Genomic DNA, 21719 nt, shown 5'->3' on the forward strand with positions numbered 1-21719 from the left:
TACATTAAAGGGGAGGATCTGGCCTACATTAGGTTCATACCTGTAATGCTTCCTCACAACAACAACTAAATTTACTCACTTTGTGTTTACTGCAGATATCAGTGTTTTAAAATCTTCATCTAATTTCAGGATTTTTTTCTGATTCAAAAAGTTTCATTTATATGGGCAAGCCGTAGCCTAGTGGTTAAGGTACTGGACTAGTAACCAGAAGGTCGCTGGTTCAAGCCCCACCATGCCTGATTGCTGCTGTTGGGCCCTTGAGCAAGGCCCTTAACCCTCAATTGCTCAGACTGTGTACTGTAACTGTAAAGGAAGTCGCTTTGGATAAATGCGTCTGCTAAATGCTGTAAATGTAAATGCAAATGTAATGTAAATATCTTTTCTCTTTTTCTTTAACTTTGTGCTTCATAAATAAAATGATTTCCTTCCTTCCTAGTACATACTGGAGACTGTGATGTTCCTCATGCACTATATTATTATACCACACCACCCCTGTACACTGAAGAAACATCTGTGATCAGAGTGAAAATAGAGAGGTGCATGCTGGGATGGTGAGGTAGATTGGCAGGGCTGTGCTGTGGGAGGGACGGGTGCAGTAAGCTGATGTGAGAGGTCATCAGTCGGGCAGTGGGTGGGCAGCAGGAGTGAGAGGGCTAGGCCGAGGTGGGCCTAGATCACCTCAAATAAAGAGGCAACTCCCAGCATGCTGTGCACTGTGTGTGTGTGTGTGTGTGTGTGTGTGTGTGTGTGTGTGTGTGTGTGTGTGAAAGAAACCAAGTTGCCAATATCATGTAGAACATGTCCTGACAGCTCCCTTTCAAAAACACCTAATAATCATAGTAGCACAATGCAGGTAAAAAAAAATAATAATCATAATAATAATAATAATAATAATAATAACAAAACAAATTATTATTAATAATAATAATAATAACAATAATAATTATTATTATTATTATAATAACAATAATAATAATAATAATAATAATAATAACAATAATAATAATAACAAAATAATAATAATAGTAATAATAATAATAATAATTACTACTAATAATAATACTAATAATAAATACTACTACTACTAATAATAATAATAATAATGCATGTTATAATAATAATAGTAAAATAATAATAATAATAACAATAATGAATGAAATAATAATAATAATAATAAAATAATAATAATAATAATAATAATAATGCATGTTATAGTAATTATAATAAAATACAAAATAATTAATAATAATGATAATAATAAATGTTATAATAATAATAACAACAATACAATAACAATCAGCACTATAAATGCTATTTCAATAAATTAATTATAAACCAATAAATTAATTAATCAATCAATATCACTATCAGCATCTCCAACCTTAAGTTTGTTCCTGATTGCAGGAACAAAGAAAACCAGGCAACATAAAGCTTGCTTGACAGTGGACAAGGCCTGTGTTTGGTGGTTTATAAATGAAGTCTGACCATTCGGACACATTTCCTCCTAGCATAAAGTAGCAGTTTAGGTTTTGGCAGGAGACCGCTGCTTAATGTCATTTTTAATAGCTGCAAATTTATTAATACCTACTCATATGGGCACAGAGAAGTCGATCAGCTGAGTTGAGTTGTAATTACTAACGAGGAACCTCATGTCACAAAGTTTAAACGACTAATTATTTTGATTTTAGATTAAACTAATTCCAACTACTCACAGTAAACAGCCTTATTATTTAAGGTACTGGACTAGTATTCAGAAGGTTGCTGGTTCAAGCCTCACCTCTGCCAGGTTGCAATTGTTGGGCTCTGAAACAAGGCCCTTAACCCGCTTGCTTAGACAATATACTGTCACAGTACTAAATGCTAAAAATAAAATGAAATGTTAATAAAAACATGCTGAAATCTACAAGCGTATGTAAACTTAAGTGATAAGTTCTGACTGCAGCTTCAACATTGTACCACTTTCTAACTAATCTAATTAATAAAAAATACAAAAAACTACAGGCATCATATTTATATTGTAAACACAGAAATACAGGAAACCTTAGTAGCTAAATTATAGGACACTTTGTTTATAGTTTACACATTTTAATACAATATAGATACAGTGCTAACAATCCAGCTACTGCTTGTATTTCTAGTAGAGCAAAATGAAAGCAGTGATCAAACAATAAATGATTCTCAACAAATGCTTCCATTTACACGGCAATTAGCGAGTCAGTAATGAAGGACCTAAAATAAAAGGCATTGCTGAGGCCGACGTGATTCGCAATCAAGAGATCAAGAGCAGCACTTACGTTAGGAGTTTTCCATGCTCCAGGGTCTGAGCGCGGTTCGTCTGTGAACAAAAGAGAGAGAAGAGAGAGAGAGAGAGAGAGAGAGAGAGAGATTTAGAGATCAGAAAATATCTCAAAGGCTTTTCTTTACATCAGAGACTTTCCAAAAAAAGTCAAACAAAAAGCATTGTGATGACGATACACAGAGACTCGGAGAGAAGCTATTCTCCCAGGAAACCATGGAACGCTGGAGATCTTTAATAGCACCGTTTCACTCTGCTGGCCGGCCCGAGCGCGGCCTCGTTTCTGTTCTATCAGAGGGACTTAACACAATTTCTGTTCCATCTATTAAGAATATAAGAAGCTCTTTCACGCAAATGTGTCATTTATATGCAAAATGTCAGCCAAAGTACAGCTTATCATTAGCAGTCTAATTGCACACATCGGGCCTGCGCTCAAGAATGAGATCTCTCAGAGAAGAAGGCCCCATCCAGCAGAGGAGTGGCTCTTGTGCCCCATCTACTGGTCTGAACCGAGCTCGACTCCTGGACCCGGTCTGGCAGGGAGAGAAACGACAAAACAAAGGAGGACGGTGTGGAATTAAATTCTGCTTCCCTTGTAGAGAGAACGTGTGTAGAGATGCACTCTTGTTCAAAATCACACCCTGATTCATATCCACAATACTACTGAAGTTTGCAGATGTGTCCAGTGTTCTATACAGATATGCACTGAATAATCAAAAGTATGTAGACACCCATCCCCTTTATTTAAGTTCAGGTGTTTCAGCCACATACATTTCTGATTGAATTATATAGAATAAATAGCAAATCTTCCACCATTGTAGCAACAGTTTGAGGAAGGCCAGCATGACTGTACGCTTGCGCACAAAGCAAAGACACTAAAAGTCCTTCTTTGGCTGGTTTAGTGTGATGGAACTCCAATGCCCCGATTTCAAACCTGTTAAACACATTAGAGATGAACTGAGACATCCACTGTGAGCCAGTCCTTCTCTTTAAACATCAGTGCCTGACATGACGAATTCTTTTTTTACTGAATAGGCACAAATGCCCACAGGTACACTCCAAAATCTTGTGGAAAGTCGTACTACAGGAGTAAATGCTGTCGTGTGCCTGAATGGGGATGAAGTCCACAAACTTTAGGCCCCATAGTGTAAATAACTATATATGCCACACAATCATCAACAGAAATGGCCCTGCTTATCAGTACAGGTCACTATGGGGACATAGTTCCCTAAATAGGCCACATAAAAACCATCACCAACGTGGCACCAACATCATTTACTGACATGTATCATGATGGGGACGTAATAATCGCAGTAGCACAATGCAGGTAATAAATAATAATAATAATAATAATAATAATAATAATAACAATAATAATAATAATAATAAAAAATTATAATAATAATAATAATTATTATAATAATAATAGTAATAATAATAATATTAATAATAATAATAATAATAACAATAATAATAATAATGACAAAAATAATAATAATAATAATAATAATGATAATGCTTAATGTAATAATAATACATTTTATAATAATAATAATAATAATAATGCTAAATGTAATAATAAAACATTTTATAATTATAATAATAATAATAACAATAATAATAATAATGACAAAAATAATAATAATAATAATAATAATAATGCTAAATGTAATAATAATACATTTTATAATAATAATAATAATAATAATAACAAAAATAATAATAATAATAATAATAATAATAATAATGCTAAATGTAATAATAATACATTTTATAATAATAATGACAAAAATAATAATAATAATAATAATAATAATGATAATAATAATAATAATAATAATGCTAAATGTAATAATAATACATTTTATAATAATAATAATAATAATAATAAAAATAATAAGAATAATAATGCTAAATGTAATAATACATTTTATAATAATAATAATAATGACAAAACTAATAATAATAATAATAATAATGACAATAATAATTATAAAAATAATAATGCTAAATGTAATAATACATTTTATAGTAATAATAATAATATAAATAATGACACAAATAATAATAATAATAAAATAAAATAAAATAATGCTAAATGTAATAACAATACATTTAATAATAATGATGATGATAATGATGATAAAAAATCAGCACTATCATCATCAGCACTTGACCTTAACTGAAGTTTGTTCCCAAGCCCCACACCCTACTTACTACACAAGCCACGTAAATACCACAAAACACTCATCATTATTACTCAACATGTCACTACATGGGCGTGTCCCAGTCCACACACCCTATTTACTACACAAGCCACATCAATACCACAGATGTCTCACTGTTATTACTCCAGATGTCACCTCGTGGACATGTCCTAAATCACACACCCCATTTACTACACAGACCTTATAAATGACACGAATGTCACATCATTATTAGTGAACATGTCAGTGCACGGACATGTCCTAAATCACACGCAAGTTTTATTCTACAGACCTTATAAATGATACAAATGTCTCACTAATATTAGTGTACATGTCACTACATGGGCGTGTCCCAAATCTCACACCCTAATAACTAGTGAGGCTTTATAAATGCCACTGATTTCTTGTCATCATTAGTTTGCATGTCACTACATGTTCGTGTCCCAAATCACACACCTTTTTCAATACACAAACGTTATCAGTCCACATGTCCAGATCAGGACGCGTCCCACGCTACACAGCATCGCCACTATATATGCTACATAACCACCATCACAAGTCCACCACAAGTGCTGTATTTCAAATCCCACCCTACTCACCCGCTACTACAGAGTGAAATCAGCCATACAGTCTAGCAACGGCTTTTATTCACTACCTGGTTCGTCCCAAACCACACACCCTATTCAGTATGTAGGCCACATACTGTACGCACCACGAAACCACCTCCTTATTATTACTTCTGTGGACATGTCCCAAACCACACAACCTATTTACTATATAGGTCACATACCACACCACCACAAATATCTCATTATCATTAATCTGCAGCGGATGTGTCACAAACCACACACACACACTCCGTTGGGTTTAAAATCGCACCCTATTCCCTATAGTAAGACTCACTGTACAGTTTATTTAAAAACGGACACGCTATTTATTACACATTATTATTCCACTGGGGACACGTCCCAAACCACATGTCTTATTTACTATTCTACAGCGAACGTGTCTCAATTCACAGCCTATATTTGGACTACTGAATAGGCCAGATAAACGCTGTGGCCCAAACCACACACTTCGTTCATTAAACATGACCTACCAAAATCTCTCATCATCATCAGTCCAAAAAGGACGTGTTCCAAACCACTCACCCAAGTGTGTGTGTTAAAATGTGTGCTCGTTCACTCATAACAGCACTTGTCAGGCTGGACGATAAGGTCTTGCTCACAACAAGACGTTTCAGTTCAGTAGAGTGGGGTTGAGCTTTATTTATGCCAAAATGATGAACCATGTCAGATACAGTATGAATTTAGATCTTTGCATGGCCCCGCATCCAACTTGCATCCGCTCAAAGTTCCTCCCTCTAAACTGTGTACACTGGGTGACGGGGCATTCAGTGTCACTGGCTCCACGTTGTGGAATATTCTCCCTCTTCAGTGACGTGCTCGTTCATCTGCAGCCGTGTTCACAACTCGTCTCAAAACTCATCCTTTCATCTGGTTTGGGTGACCCAGAACTGTTCACTCACTCACTCACTGTCTTAACCGCTTATCCAATCAGGGTCGCGGGGGGGTGATGGAGCCTATCCCAGCTTTTCAATGGGCGCAAGGCACACAGTAACACCCTGGACGGGGCGCCAGTCCATCGCAGGGCAGACACACATACACACCCACACCTATAGTGCAATTCAGTGTCTCCAATTAACCTGACTGCATGTCTTTGGGACGTGGGAGGAAACCGGAGCACCCGGAGGAAACCCACGCGGACACAGGGAGAACATGCAAACTCCACACAGAAAGGACCCGGACCGCCCCGCCTGGGGATCGAACCCAGGACCTTCTTGCTGTGAGGCCACGGTGCCGCCTCAGAGCTGTTTGTATTTTTATTTTTACTCTGATTTTTCTTTATTTTTATGGTACAGCGCCCTTGGGTGTCATGAAAGGCGCTTTTCAAATCAAATTTTATTATTATTATTATTATTTATGGACCTTGTAATGTTCACAGAAGGACGGTTGCCATAAAGTTGGAAGCTTGAGGAGTTTTAGTTCTTATGTATATGCAGTGATGGTGGTGCTTCTGAAAGACAACTCTTAAGTGTACTACTCAGAAGTGTTTGTTCAGGGCATCACAGTAAATAGCCTCATGAATCTGTGGTAATAAAGTCTTTCTGCAAGTTATTCCAGCTCTAATGCACTGATGTGACGCCCATAAAGTGCTGCAGGAAGTGTTAGTCAGAACTACACAGTCATTTCAGTCAGGAGGAACGAGTGAACGTCAGTAATACGGAGCTCAGCATGAAACTGAACACAATCAGAGACGATGGACCGAACGTTCACATGAACACGAATTCAAACACAAACTGTGATGCAGTGATGGATGAAATGAGCACAAAAAATACACCATATTCTTCATGTTTTTACGCTGTTCGATCTCGGTCAGGGTCGCAGTGAATACAGTCTCCCCAGGATTACTGGGCACTATGCAGTAACACAGTCCAGACAGGATGCCAATTTATTGCAATGTCAAGACTGTATACAGACACCCGGGAGGTCGATAGCACCACTACAGATTTAAACCCTGGATCCCAGCAGTAGTGGGCTGCCGTAGTTTGTCGCTGTGACACCGAGCATCTTCAAATAATTGTGTTAATTAAAATAAATGCTTTTAACATTTCAACACCTCAAAGCTCTAAATTTGTTTAGCAGTAACCAGATGATATAAAGAGATATTAGATTTTATATTTTATGTTTTTGTATCTATCTATCTTTCTGTCTATCTGTCTGTCTGTCTATCTTTCTATCTGTCTGTCTCTATCTATCTATCTGTCTGTCTGTCTATCTATCTATCTATCTATCTATCTGTCTGTCTGTCTGTCTGTCTATCTATCTATCTTTCTGTCTATCTGTCTGTCTGTCTATCTTTCTATCTGTCTGTCTGTCTATCTATCTATCTGTCTGTCTGTCTGTCTGTCTGTCTATCTTTCTGTCTGTCTATCTATCTATCTATCTATCTATCCCTTTATCTGTCTATCTATCTATCTATCTATCTATCTATCTATCTATCTATCTGTCTGTCTGTCTGTCTATCTATCTATATATCTATCTGTATATCTATCTGTATATCTGTCTATCTATCTGTCTGTCTGTCTGTCTGTCTGTCTATCTATCTATCTATCTACCTGTATATCTATCTGTATATCTATCTATCTATCTATCTATCTATCTATCTATCTATCTATCTATCTATCTGTCTGTCTGTCTGTCTGTCTGTCTGTCTGTCTGTCTGTCTGTCTGTCTATCTATCTATCTATCTATCTGTATATCTATCTGTATATCTATCTGTCTGTCTGTCTGTCTGTCTGTATATCTGTATATCTGTCTATATGTTTATAGGTACTTTTCGCGCTGTGTTTAATGAATACTACATATTCTGACACACCACCCGCACCTGCGTACTGTTCAGTACGGAAGTATGCGATTTCGGACGCAGCCGATGATCACAGTTGAGACGCTCCTCAAAATTGTCCATGTTAGTTTTCATGGCACGCCTCTTTTTTTACCGACCAATCACAGGCGTTGTTGCGGAGTGTCGTCGTCTGCGAAGTTCGTCTTCCATGTGCGCGACGAGGCGAGCGAAGCCACCACACGACGTCTGTGGTTGTTCACTTTCTCTGCAATTACGTCACATTGGTCGCTGAAGCCAGGCGAATGTCATCTCTGCATGAAGTTTGCTGAGGCCTTTAGTATTATTAATATTATTTCTAGTAAATTAGTACATATAAATAATTATTAGTAGTGGTATTGAAATGTATTATTAACATGGGCAGTGGTAGCTCAGTGGTAGCTCAGTGAATATGGTACTAGACTCATACTCAAAAGGTTGCTGATTCAAGCCCCACTACTGCCAAGCTACTACTGTTGGGCCCCTGAGCAGGGCCCTCAATCCTCAATTGCTCAAATTGTGATCAGTCATAATTGTAAGTCGCTTTAGATAAAAGCATCTGCTAAATGCTGTAGATGTGAATGTAGCAGACCCAGCCTGGATGATGGGAGAGATTCTCCCGTGTTTAATGGCCTCAGCTGTTTAAGGTAATGTAACCTAATTTACTTCAGGATTTTATTGATTATATGACTTTTAAAATGATCTGGATTTGTTGAACTGTGCCTCATCGTGAGAATGTATTTCTAGTGTTCTAATGTTTGAGCACTCAGTGATTGTTCATTTTTATTCTATGAGTTATGAAACTATTAGTTTTAAGCACCATTTTAAAATTGCGCTGTGAATTGATGACTCTCTCACATGGTAAAATAACTCCAGCCTAGATTACAGGAGGGTAAGATAGTACGATTTTTCATTTCATTTCATTTTTTAAAACTACACCGATCAGCCATAACATTAAAACCACGTCCTTGTTTCTACACTCACTGTCCATTTTATCAGCTCCACTTACCATATAAAGGGTGTCCCAAAATGAGTTGACATTTTAATTTTTTAATAAAACACATTTTTTATTTAAAAGTAAAGACATGGAGGTTATGTATGAAACAAAACATCTGACAAATGACGGCCTCGACCGTGGCAGCGCATGTCGCTCTTTTGATGAAATTTTCCAGGACACGATGACATGATTGCTGAGAAATTTCAGCAATGTCGTGTCGAATTTCTACTTTCAGGTCCTCAATGGATTGTGGTTTGTTGGTGTACACTTTATCCTTAAGATAACCCCAAAGATAACACGTCCATTACATTTTTAAAGTGAATTTTTACAATTTTGTGTGACGCTGAGCTCCTGTGTGCCACGCCCCCCTCTGCGTGAGCACACACTGTCTCCTGCCACACCCCTTCTCTGGGACAACTCTTGGTGTGGTGTTGGACCTGGTTTGTTCTTGCTTGTTTTTGTAAATCTTGTTTAGTCTTGTTAGGTTAGTTTAGTTTGTTTGTCTTGTTACCTTAGCTTAGTTTAGTATAATTAGCTTAGGATTTAGGTTAGCTTGTTTAGCCTAGTTTAGCTGTGTTTAGTTATGTTTATCTTGTTAGACTTTTGTTTGTTAGCTTAGCTTAGGGTTTAGTCTAGTTTAGTCTTGTTAGCCTATTTTGCCTTGTTAGCATAGTTTGCTATGTTTGTTTGCCTAGTTCACTTTGTTAGTCTTGTTTAGTCTTAGTTAGCCTCTTTGTCCTTGTTTAGTCTTGTTTATCTTGGTTCAGTGTTTCTCCTTGTTTGCCTAGTTTGTCTTGTTAGCTTTGTTTTACCTTGTTTGCTTTATGCCCTCTTTGTCTTGTGTTTTGTTATTAATAAATCTTAGTTTGTGTTGTACATCTCTGCATGTGTGTCCGCCCCTTTTGTCTTGTCCCTTAGCCCCCTCGTGACATTTTGTTCGATTGTGTACCTTTTCATGATTTAACCTCAACGTTTACTAATGACGGCAATTTAAAAATCTCTAACTCTGGTTTTGCCACGAAAAAAAGGTGGAAAATTTCAAATGTCAGTTCATGTTGGGACACCCTGTAAAAGCACTTTGTAGTTCTACAATTACTGACTGTAGTCCATCTGTTTCTCTACATACTTTGTTAGCCCCCTTTCACGCTGTTCTTCAATGGTCAGGACCCCCACAGGACCACCACAGAGCAGGTATTATTTAGGTGGTGGATCATTCTCAGCACTGCAGTGACACTGACATGGTGGTGGTGTGTTAGTGTGTGTTGTGCTGGTATGAGTGGATCAGACACAGCAGCGCTGCTGGAGTTTTTTAACACCTCACTGTCACTGCTGGACTGAGAATAGTCCACCAACCTAAAATATCCAGCCAAAAGCGCCCCGTGGGCAGCGTCCTGTGCCCACTGATGAAGGTCTAGAAGATGACCGACTCAAACAGCAGCAATAGATGAGCGATCGTCTCTGACTTTACATCTACAAGGTGGACCGACTAGGTAGGAGTGTCTAATACCACCACCATGTTAGTGTCACTGCAGTGCTGAGAATCATCCACCACCTAAATAATACCTGCTCTGTGGTGGTCCTGTGGGGGTCCTGACCATTGAAGAACAGGGTGAAAGGGGGTAACAAAGTATGTAGAGAAACAGATGTCAGTTTGATTGAAAGTAAGGAATAACCCATTGTAAAGAGAAATCCAAAAGCCAGTGGTCAGTTTAGAATAACAGAACAAACAGACCTTCAAAATGTCACTGTGAATCAGGGCTTCGGTTTAGCAAATAAAAATCAGCAAGACATTGTGAACACTTCCAAACAGGAAGTCCCCAAACAGAGCAGATATAATAAGTGTTAGATGAAAGGAGCTAGCTGGTAGCGCTGTGATGGTGTTATATAATGTCGAGTGTGGTTTTATTTTAGTGATGTTGCTCAGTGTAGCAGTAAATTTAAGGGATTACATTTCATGGCTGTTCTGTCTTTTGCTTACAAATCAATTTCATTTGAGTTAAAGAACCAATTCACGAATGATTGTCTGAGGAAATGCAAACTGCTTTTTGATTCTTTGAAACAAATGACCAATGAAGAAAAATACCAGAGTGAAAGAAACAGACTAAAATGTTGTTGTGTCTTATTTTAACCACTAGTGCTAGCTGGCTCTACCTGACCAGTTAAAGCTTGTCTTTCTTGATAAGAGCAGCTAGAATGTGTCTATAATGAGTTAGATTTGAGGGCAGTGGTAGCTAGTAATCAACTAGTAATCAGAAGGTCGCTGGTTCAAGCCTCACAACTGCCAGGTTGCTGCTGTGCAAGGCCCTTGAGCGAGGCCCTTAACCTTCAATTGATCAGACTGTACACTGTAACAGTACTGTTAGTCGCTGTGGATAAACACGTCTGTTAAATGCCAAAAATGAAAATGTAAAAAGGTTGCCTGTTCAAGACGTTGCATCTAAGTTGCCTCTGTTGGGCCCCTGTGCAAGGCCCCTAACCCTCAACTGCTCAAACTGGACTCAATCACAATCATAAGTCTCTTTGGATAAAAGTGGCTGCTAAATGCAGTAAATGTAAACTGGTTAGGGCAGCTGTAGCCTAGTGGTTAAGGTACTGGACTACTAATCCAAAAGTCGCTGGTTCAAGCCCTACCACTGCCAGGTTGCCACTGTTGGGCCCTTGAGCAAGGCCCTTAACTTTCAAATGCTTAGACAACATACTGTCACAGTACTGTAAGTCGCTTTGGATAAAAGTATCTGCTAAATGCCGAAAATGTAAATGTTACAGCTTTATTCAAGGCCTGTCTAGTAATAAAAAGGTTGTCTGTTCAAGCCTCACAGCCTCTGCGTGGCCTCTGTTGGGCCCCTGTGCAAGGCCCCTGACCCTCAACCTCTCAAACTGGAATCGTGAGTCTCTTTAGATAAAAGTATCTGCTAAATGCAGTAAATGGAAACTGTGCAGGCTAAATGAAGACGGTGGTTACAGCTTTATTCAGGGCTGGTAATCTTTACAAGGATTAAAAACAGATTGTGATCCCCGGTGGCGCCGCATCTTCCACACCTGTTGTTCTGCACTTATTTAATAATCTGAGGAAACATTCTCATTGAGGTGGTTTAAATAAGCCTCTCGGTGCCGGAGCAGATCGAGGTTAGCATGAACTCGGCCTCGGTGGGGAGGCAGGAAGAAGCCGAGCAGTCGAGCGTGCGTGAGAAATGGAGTCGTGTGTTAAGAGGAGGGAAATAAAGCGACCGAACAGCTGAAGTAAGAATAAGAGAAAGGAAGTGAAGTGGAAAAAGTAGCATCAATATTGCCACCACTTTAATTAGCATTGAGAAATATTTTCTATTCTTCAGACTCCATTAAGCTCCAGATTCAGATTCTGACTGAACTGAGGATTTGAGAGATTAAACGTGTAATTTCCGACCATTACCAGCCGTACAGACGTCCTCACAGTATCCTCATACTGCTGCACCAATGATGTGCATCTACAGCGTTATTATAATGTCATAACAACACTCACAGAGCATTTTATTAGGTACACCCATCAGGTACGTACATTCATTCATTATTTCATTAATTACACCTACCATTGGGATAAACATTGTGGGTTATACAGTTACTGACTGTATTCCACCTGTTGCTTTGAACACTTTGTTTTCCTCATGTACCCCAGTTATAAATAAAGAGTTTCCATTTAACCACAACTGACCAGATGTTATTAAGACATGAACCACTGCACTGACACTAATATGATAACGCGGTGTGTTGTTCTGGTATGAGTGGTATGGTAGTGGTATGGTAGTCTGGTGTTCTGGTATGGTAGTTCCTGTGCAATACTTGAATGTAAATGTAAATATTTAAGATTCATATCTTAGTTATTTCTTCTAGTTTTTAAGTCTTAAGTTTTATTTTTACTAAACATAGTTTCTCTTGCTATTTATATTTTATATTTTATTATGTTTACACACACCGAGACCTGAGTAACTGCATTTCGTTTTAATCATGTACATGGTTTTGAATGACAATAAAGCTGAGTCTGAGTCTGAGTGTAGCAGCTGCAGCTGTGTTGTTGGGATCCCGTGTAATTCACAATGTAAGGTTCGTGTTTAGCGATTTAACGTTTTTCATCCACGCAGCGTTCAAGTGCCTGACGTTTACTGGTTAATCTGCACTATGAGGCGTCCTAGCAATCCTACGGCAATTCAGTTAGCAACCGGTTAGTCAAAATGTCCAAGATGTCGAAGTGTAAATGTTAGATGTTAGAAAGTTCTATTTAAAGAAAAATCTTGCTGCTCAGATCTTTTCCATTTAACCACAACTGACCAGATGTTATTAAGATATGAACCACTGCACTGACACTAATATGATAACATGGTGTTGTTTTGGTATGAGCGTAGCAGGTGCAGCTGTGTTGTTGGGATTTTTAAATGTTAGTTAAACTTCCTGACATCTTTATTAGAAACACATGCCGTGTTAGCGCTGGCTGTAGGTGGACTGTTAGAGACACAGTGTTCGTTCATCATTCTTCATTTTAATAGAGTACAGTTTCTGTAAAGGGTGCCTGTGTGGTACCAGTGTCTTTTAGGAGAATCTTAATATATATATTTTTTTATTTTTTTATTTAAATGTATAAAAGTGGCACGGTGGCTCGGTGGGTAGCACTGTCGCCTCCCAGCAAGAAGGTCCTGGGTTCGATCCCCAGGTGGAATGGTCCGGGACCTTTCTGTGTGGAGTTCGCATGTTCTCCCCGTGTCTGCGTGGGTTTCCTCCGGGAGCTCCGGTTTCCTCCCACAGTCCAAAGACGTGCCAGTGAGGTGATTTGGAGATACAAAATTGTCCATGACTGTGTTTGATATTAAACTTGAACTGATGAATCTTGTCATTTCTGTCATGAATGTAACCGAAGTGTAAAACATGATGTTAAAATCCTAATAAGTAAAATGTATGTAAATAAATGTATACTAATATTCTTTTTCTCCTTTATTTTCAGTGGAAGAACATAGAACAACACTAAGCCATCAGCATACGAGTTGAATTTATCTGGTGAAAAGTTGAGCTCGCACCTGTAAGCTGCTTTTGACTGGCACCCCCTGCAGCTCAGCACACTGGCTAAGTAATTATGAGTGGATTGCCTTCACTTTAGGGCCACTTTTCCAATCTGAAATTAAGTGCTTCTGCGAAGCCTAACATTTGTACCGTGACTTGGCACAAAGAGGATTTTTTCAGAAGAAAGTCTGAGCCGAAGAGAGCGCGAGAGAGAGACGCAGAGATATATTCAGCCAAAGTGCTACTCGGTCTTACTGTGATACACATTAAATCTAATTCTGCTAGAGGGACCATTGTCGTTCTGCAGCTATTTCATTATTCACTGCAAGTCATAATACTATAAATGTTAATCATGCTGGATATGCACTCGCTTCTATCAGTATTTCACTGCATGAAGACGTTTTTTTTTCAGCTGTGGCCTTCAGTAATCTGAAGTGAATAAGTTTTGGGTGGACTGAATAAAGTCAAAGCTGTAAACCTCTGAAAGCTTAAACACTTCTGGAAGCTTAAGCACTGGTACAACTGGTTTAACACCGACATAAACCTGCCATACCAGATGTCATATGCTGTGATGAATGGAGATTGTTAAATCTCCATATTAACCTCTATTTACAATTACAATCTGCAATAGGATGTGCAGCAGCAACAACAACAATAATAATAAGCTGGTATGACGTTACATATTATGCTGCGCTCATGATGTATTGTGCAACACCACATACCATCATGTACAGGTATAAAGTGAAAAATTAGCTCAAAACCAGTATGAGAATGCAGACCGAGCTTCTGTTCAGACCACAATAGACTTCCATAATGTCCCAGCCTCAAGGGAACATCAATAAAACTACTATTGTACAAGGAGAGGTCACAGTCCCGCACACACACCGGCTGAATCTTAATTACTCCACGTTGGCATTTCCAATCGAGCGCTTTCTGCTATCGGACAGAACTAAGAAACCAGACTTAAATAGCTCACAGTCAGGTTTATCATCCTTTTACGGCGATAACAGCCTCCACTCTTTTGGAAAGGTCTTTCACAAGATTTTGAAGAGTGCGTGTGAAGATTTGTGAGGCGAGATACTGACGTTCGAGAACAACATCTTCAAACTTTATAGCATTCATGTTGCCTGCAGCTACTGTATATACGCACACCTAATCATTAACGTCCTACATGATTCGCGACCCTGAAAATCGCACCACGGACCGTGAAATGAGTCGCTTCCCGTGTAATTCAAAATGTAAGGTTTGTGTTTAGCGATTTAACGTTTTTCATCCACGCAGCGTTCAAGTGCCTGACGTTTACTGGTTAATCTGCACTATGAGGCGTCCTAGCAATCATACGGCAATTCAGTTCGAAACTCGGTGTTGCCACCGGTCGGCGGACGTAACTGGCAGTGCCTGCAGCAGATACTAATTGGCCACCGTATCTGCAGGGTGGGGGCCGGACTACGTGTGGGTGGGTGGGTCTTCATACGCTGTGTAAGGACCCTGATTGGCGGAAGAGACGCCTGTGCAGAATGCAGGGGCGAGAAGATGAGGGCTGCACACGTGTCTGTTTCTGTTTATGCTTTTAGCTCCCCTGTTTGGCAACCTGCTCTCTGAAAGCCACTCAGTCGTCACACAGATCTATTAAATCTCTTAATTACAAACTCCTGTTATGTTTCACTGGAATCCTGTGATTGAAATCTCTCTCCTTTGCCGTGCTTTAACATGGTTGCACCCAGTAAATTTAAAATAACAATTAGTACTTGAATTCAGTACCACACGTTCAATATCACACAGTCTTTGGATTCGATGAACACTGAGTGACACTTCTGTTTACTCTGGACAAATTTGGATAGTGTGCTTCCTTAAAATCTGACTGAACAGAGGGAGGGTGTGTGCTGCAGAGCTAATCTACTCACTTGTACGATTTGTACAGTGTGTGTCAGCGCATATGAACGTCGTACATTCTTATTTTGTTTACGTTCTCAGTGATCTGGGGGGATCAATAGGGGATCAATATTTATTTCCACTGTATATACGCGTGTATATGGATGGGATGACAATGAAAAATTGATCGGACCTGACTGGAATCGTAATTATTTGCAAAGCCGCTGTGCGACAAACATGCTGACTCGGGATGGCTGAACAACAGTCTGACAAAGTTTCGACACAGACAGAGACGCTGGGAAGCTACGCTAACACACACGTGAAATGGCTGATGATTAGGTGCCACACTGAGGAACCTGCTACACATTATTTCAGCCTAAAAGATTAAAAGATTTGTTTTTATGCTGTTTAAGAGCAGTTTACAATTGTGACCCAGTATATTTCAAACAAGTAAAAGTTAAGGGAGTTTCTAAAGGGCCCAACAGTGGCAACTAGGTTGCATTGGGGCCTAAACCATCAACTTTCCATTACTCTCATACAGAGAATCTATGTGTTCCGCCACCACTCGCTCCTGTAACCAGGAGTTTCTTAATCTGGTCATTTTATATACAATATATAGTCAAAAGTATATAATGAACACCACTCCTTATTAATACTACAGTAATCCCTCCTCGATCACGAGGGTTGCGTTCCAGAACCCTCCGCGAAAGGTGAAAATCCGCAAAGTAAAAACCATGTGTTTATATGGTTATTTTTATAACCCGATTCCATCGGCTTTAGCATTTAGCATCTTGTCATTAAAACCAATGGATTGAGGTAGCACACCATGCTAACGTCAATATAACATTTCCCTTCATGTAACGATAACGGTTACAAGTTAAGAATCAGTAATATTTTATTTACGTTTGAAAAGAACTCCATTCGTTTGTCCGCACCGTCACTTGATCACTAAGGCAGCGTCGGATGCTCACTCGTTTTTGAGTGAAAATAAAATGTTAAGAAGTGAGGATTTTAAGTCATCTAGGATTTGGAACAGCCTCCTAATCGGGAGCGCTCACAGGATGATGTAAAATGCGTCTATGTAGAGAGAGAGCTAGCTTTTCGAACACACCCCCCTTGTCTGCAGAACTTTATTAAGTTCTCTTTCTCTCCCTCCTGTTCGTGTGCACGCCACTACGCATCTTGACCAATCACGTGCGGCTTTAACAGAAAAAAACGGGGGGAAAACACGGAAAAAAAAACGAATCGGCTCCCAACCAGGAGCCGGATCCCGTCGTTCACTTTAAAGAGCCGACTCTTAGAGCCGGATCGTTCGCGACCGACCCATCACTAGCAGAAATCCGCGATTTAAATGTAGACGTGCTTGCAAATAAAATCCGCGATAGAGTGAAGCCGCAAAAGTCGAAGCGCGATATAGCGAGGGATTACTGTATTCCATACACCGATCAGCCATAACATTAAAACCACCTCCTTGTTTCTACACTCACTGTCCATGTTATCAGCTCCACTTACCATATAGAAGCACTTTGTAGTTCTACAATTACTGACTGTAGTCCATCTGCTTTCACGCTGTTCTTCAATGGTCAGGACCCCCACAGGACCCCCACAGAGCAGGTATTATTTAGGTGGTGGATCATTCTCAGCACTGCAGTGACACTGACATGGTGGTGGTGTGTTAGTGTGTGTTGTGCTGGTATGAGTGGATCAGACACAGCAGCGCTGCTGGAGTTTTTAAACACCTCACTGTCACTGCTGGACTGAGAATAGTCCACCCCGTGGGCAGCGTCCTGTGACCACCGATGAAGGTCTAGAAGATGAGCGACTCAAACAGCAGCAATAGATGAGCGATCGTCTCTGACTTTACATCTACAAGGTGGACCAACTAGGTAGGAGTGTCTAATAGAGTGGACAGTGAGTGGACACGGTGTTTAAAATCACACCACCATGTCAGTGTCACTGCAGTGCTGAGAATGATCCACCACCTAAATAATGTGGTGGTCCTGACCATTGAAGAACAGGGGGAAAGGGGGCTAACAAAGCATGCAGAGAAACAGATGGACTACAGTCAGTAATTGTAGAACTACAAAGTGCTTCTGTATGGTAAGTGGAGCTGATAACATGGACAGTGAGTGTAGAAACAAGGAGGTGGTTTTAATGTTATGGCTAATCGGTATATATATATATATATGCTTCTACCTTTGAGACAACAGTATGTGAATCTGCAAAAGTAGAGCCATATAGACTTGGTTTAAGTTAGTTGTGGAGGAACTATAGAGGAGGAACTTGAGATGGATGTAATGTCGATTGCGAGCCAGGTCTCAGAACAGTCACACACTCACACAGACACTTAACAAAGACATTCTAGTGAGAATGAGAAGCCTTCCCAGAGGAGAGGAGGCTGTACTGAATATTTGAAGTGAACAATTTTTAAATACACTATATGAATAAAAATATTGGGACAGTCACAGCAGTTGCTAACAGATGTAATAAATCACTCACTCACTTTCTCAACCGCTTATCCAGTCAGGGTCGCAGGGGGCGCCGGAGCCTATCCCAGCTCTTCAATGGGCGCAAGGCACACAGTAACACCATGGATGGGGTGACAGTCCATCGCAGGGCAGACACACATACACACATTCACCTATAGGGCAATTCAGTATCTCCAATTAACCTGACTGCATGTTTTTGGACTGCTCCAGAATGAAACCCACGCAGACTCGGGGAGAAGATCGAACCCAGGACCTTCTTAACGTGAGGCGAGAGTGCTACCCACTGAGCCATCGTGCCGCCGGTGTAATAAGTCAATTATATAAAAGAAATGATATGCTTCTAACTTAGCAGCAACAGTTTAGGGAAGGTCCTTTCCTGTTTTAGCATGAATGTGCCATGTGAAAAAATCTCAGTTTAAAGAAACTCCAGTGTCCTGCACAGAGCCCTGACCTCAGCCCCACTGAAGAGCTTTTAAAATGAACTGGAACATCAGCATCAGTGCTCAGCCATACAAATGCTCTCATATTTTTACTGAATGGGTACAAATTCCCACAGACGTACTTCAAAGTCTTGTCAAAAACCTTCTCATAAGAGCGACTGTTGTTCTAGCTGAAAGGGTCACATAGACGTCACTTCTAATACAGTTTGTTTTTAAAACAGTATGTCCAACAAGCTCATAATCAGGTGTCCAAATACTTTTGGCCATATAGTGTATATTTAATGTGTTTTTATGTAGTAATGAATGCACTACTGTAGAGATTGATCAACAGGTCTCACATACACACACCGTCTGTGATGTAATGCATTTTCATTGCTCTTACTAAACATAAAGATGAGAATGCTGCTATCATACACCATTACCATCTCTCTCTCTCTCTCTCTCTCTCTCTCTCTCTCTCTCTCTCTCTCTCATGAATTATAGTCTGTGCAGACAGAGCTCAGTGATCGCCGTATTTCTGAAAGGATGGCATCGCAGTGAAGGGAGGATGAGGATTAAGGAATGCACCTTCATCCTCTCTGTAGCGGCCCTGATCTCCCACTATTACCCCCCGCTGATGGATGGTCCATGTGCAGGTACAGATCAGATAACAATGATAAATTCAGCTTAGTGCAGGAGGCAATGAACTCCAGCAGACTCATCCTCCAATCTCCATGAGAAATCTCCGTCTACAGGGACACACGTCTGTCAATCGTAACGTATACAATGGCAACAGAAATTCCTGCTTTCTGATAGGCTGCTCTAAGTGTGTAATATCCTATAACAGAGGAGCTTTACAGTAGATCCAGTTCCACGTTTAATCCCAGTTCTGATTCAGTGCGTCTGACACTATGGTGCTGCAGAGCGATCAGTACAGCGATCACTTTCTATCACGTCTAAAAGAAGATTCTGTGAAATAAATATCATGGATTTTCACGTCAGATTTATCGTGTCTGGAGAAGCATGAAGCCTGCGAGGAATAAAAGACACCAGATTTGGGTTGAATGACTAGGACAGGCAAAATATTTGTAAATTAAAATATGATCATTTGTAATTAAATTATAATAGTAAGTTTTTCAAGTGACCCACATTTTGTCCATGATTTTTTACGCGACCCGGACAACACAACACATCTTACCCTCTCTATACAAGATGTAACATAAAGCCTCCACAAGGGGCGTTTGAGTACCTTTAATTATTCTTATTTTTGTCTACGACGCAATTTTTTTAAACCCTGCCTTACCAGCAGAAGTCTAGTGGGTGAAGCTTTGGGCTATTAAAAAGAAGCTGTAGGTTCAAATCCTGGCTCCTCCGTGCAGCCATTGTTGGGCTCTTGAGCGAGGCTTTTAACCCCTCTGCTCCTGGCGACACTTGCTAAATGTTAGTCTCTTTGGACCCTAGATCACCCTAAATCTTGCTTCTTTATTGTCTTACAGGTTAATTGCAGAGTGATGCAAGAAAACAACCACTGAAATGTCCTGCTGAACAGAATTAGCAGATTTGGCAAAGAAAACATGTTCAAATACGACGGTAAGTCTGTTCACATGTATTTCTCCACCCTAGAGTTATATATTAGGACTATTAACACATGTAGCTACGGTGCTAACGTTAGTAGTAGTCGCTATAAAGTTGATTTTCTGTCTTTATCGCCACATGTTAGTAAAATAAATGTAACAATTAAAGTAATTTCTGCACCGTTGCTGTAGCGGTAACGTAATGTAGCACCAGACGTTATGTAAGATTGTTATTCACACGTTTTATATTTTTGTTTACTTTAATGTCGTGTTGGAGGAAGAGAAAAGTTTAAACTAACATTACAGCCTGTCACTACAGCCTGTAAATCATTTTATTTATTTATTTGCACTTCATTGATGTAAAACTACATTTACCAGTGATTACCGTAACTACATATTACACCAGAATGAAGTAATTCCCAGTTATAACCATTTTAAGTTTGAAGTTTAGTTTTTAGGTAGAATTTTGATTCTATATTTCAGGTAAAGAGTTGCTGTGGTATACAGTGATCAAATAAAACGGTCACAGTGATTTAAATTTGAGATCTAGTGTTTGTCTGATGAGAGATCTGATAACACAGTAGTGATGATGCCCCCATCACTGTAATCCTGATCTGCTTTATGTTTCTCTTTTTAAGGGTCAAGCTAAGAAGTGTGAAGGACTTTTCAAACAAGCTGGAATATGCAAAGAAAGAATTCCTGTTGTACTGAACATCTGTAGATGTATATATGACAAATAAAGGCATTCTATATTCCTTTACTTGAATTTTACAAGTTCTTGCTTTAATTTTAGGGAGATTTTATGTTTGACATTACAATACAGGTACCTTTTAACAAAGGTTTTTTTTAATAAAGCCCTGAAGTTCATATTGTGTTAAGAGAAGATTAGAGAAAATATTGAAACATTAAGATGAATTCTGTTTTTCATTATTTTATGTAAGCGCACACATAAACCCCTTTAAAATAAGCAGTAAATAAGTTTAGACTAATCGATTAATTGAAAAAATAATCGTTAGGTGCAGCCCTAATATAAAATAATATAAAATAATCGTGTATTAACACTGTTTGCTCGGACATTCCAGGAATTGTAGGTGCAGAGTCGTAAGAATGAAGATCAAGTCAGGCTACATTACATAAGGACGCAAATAAATGTGAATAAAGCTCCAGGTCATGTCAAGCTGGGACTGGCAGTGTTGAAATCTGGCAACCCTAACTACAATCATCCGCTTGTTAATTAGATGTGTCGGCAAGCAGGTCTATTCTGAAACGTGTGAATCCCAAACGCTCTCTGCGTCAGGGCTTCTTAACCAAGTGGTTCTAGACACATTGAGGTGTGACTTACACCTCTATACTGTACACCCATTACGTCTACACATGAATGCACGTGTGTGGCCTGAGA

The 21719-nt window shown here is 39.3% G+C and overlaps 1 protein-coding gene across 12 annotated transcripts in view; it reads right to left on the reverse strand.

Moving 5' to 3' along the window:
- tenm3 (teneurin transmembrane protein 3) overlaps window positions 1–21719 on the reverse strand; it is an 861875-nt gene that overhangs the window by 728116 nt on the left and 112040 nt on the right. For all 12 annotated transcript variants that reach the window (XM_062995505.1, XM_062995517.1, XM_062995516.1 and 9 more), the window contains one exon: window positions 2295–2335. The gene's annotated coding sequence lies outside the window, so the exon portion shown is untranslated. The remainder of the gene's footprint in view (window positions 1–2294; window positions 2336–21719) is intronic.

This window comes from Trichomycterus rosablanca, chromosome 5, assembly GCF_030014385.1.
Source record: "Trichomycterus rosablanca isolate fTriRos1 chromosome 5, fTriRos1.hap1, whole genome shotgun sequence".
Classification (NCBI taxonomy): Eukaryota; Metazoa; Chordata; class Actinopteri; order Siluriformes; family Trichomycteridae; genus Trichomycterus; species Trichomycterus rosablanca.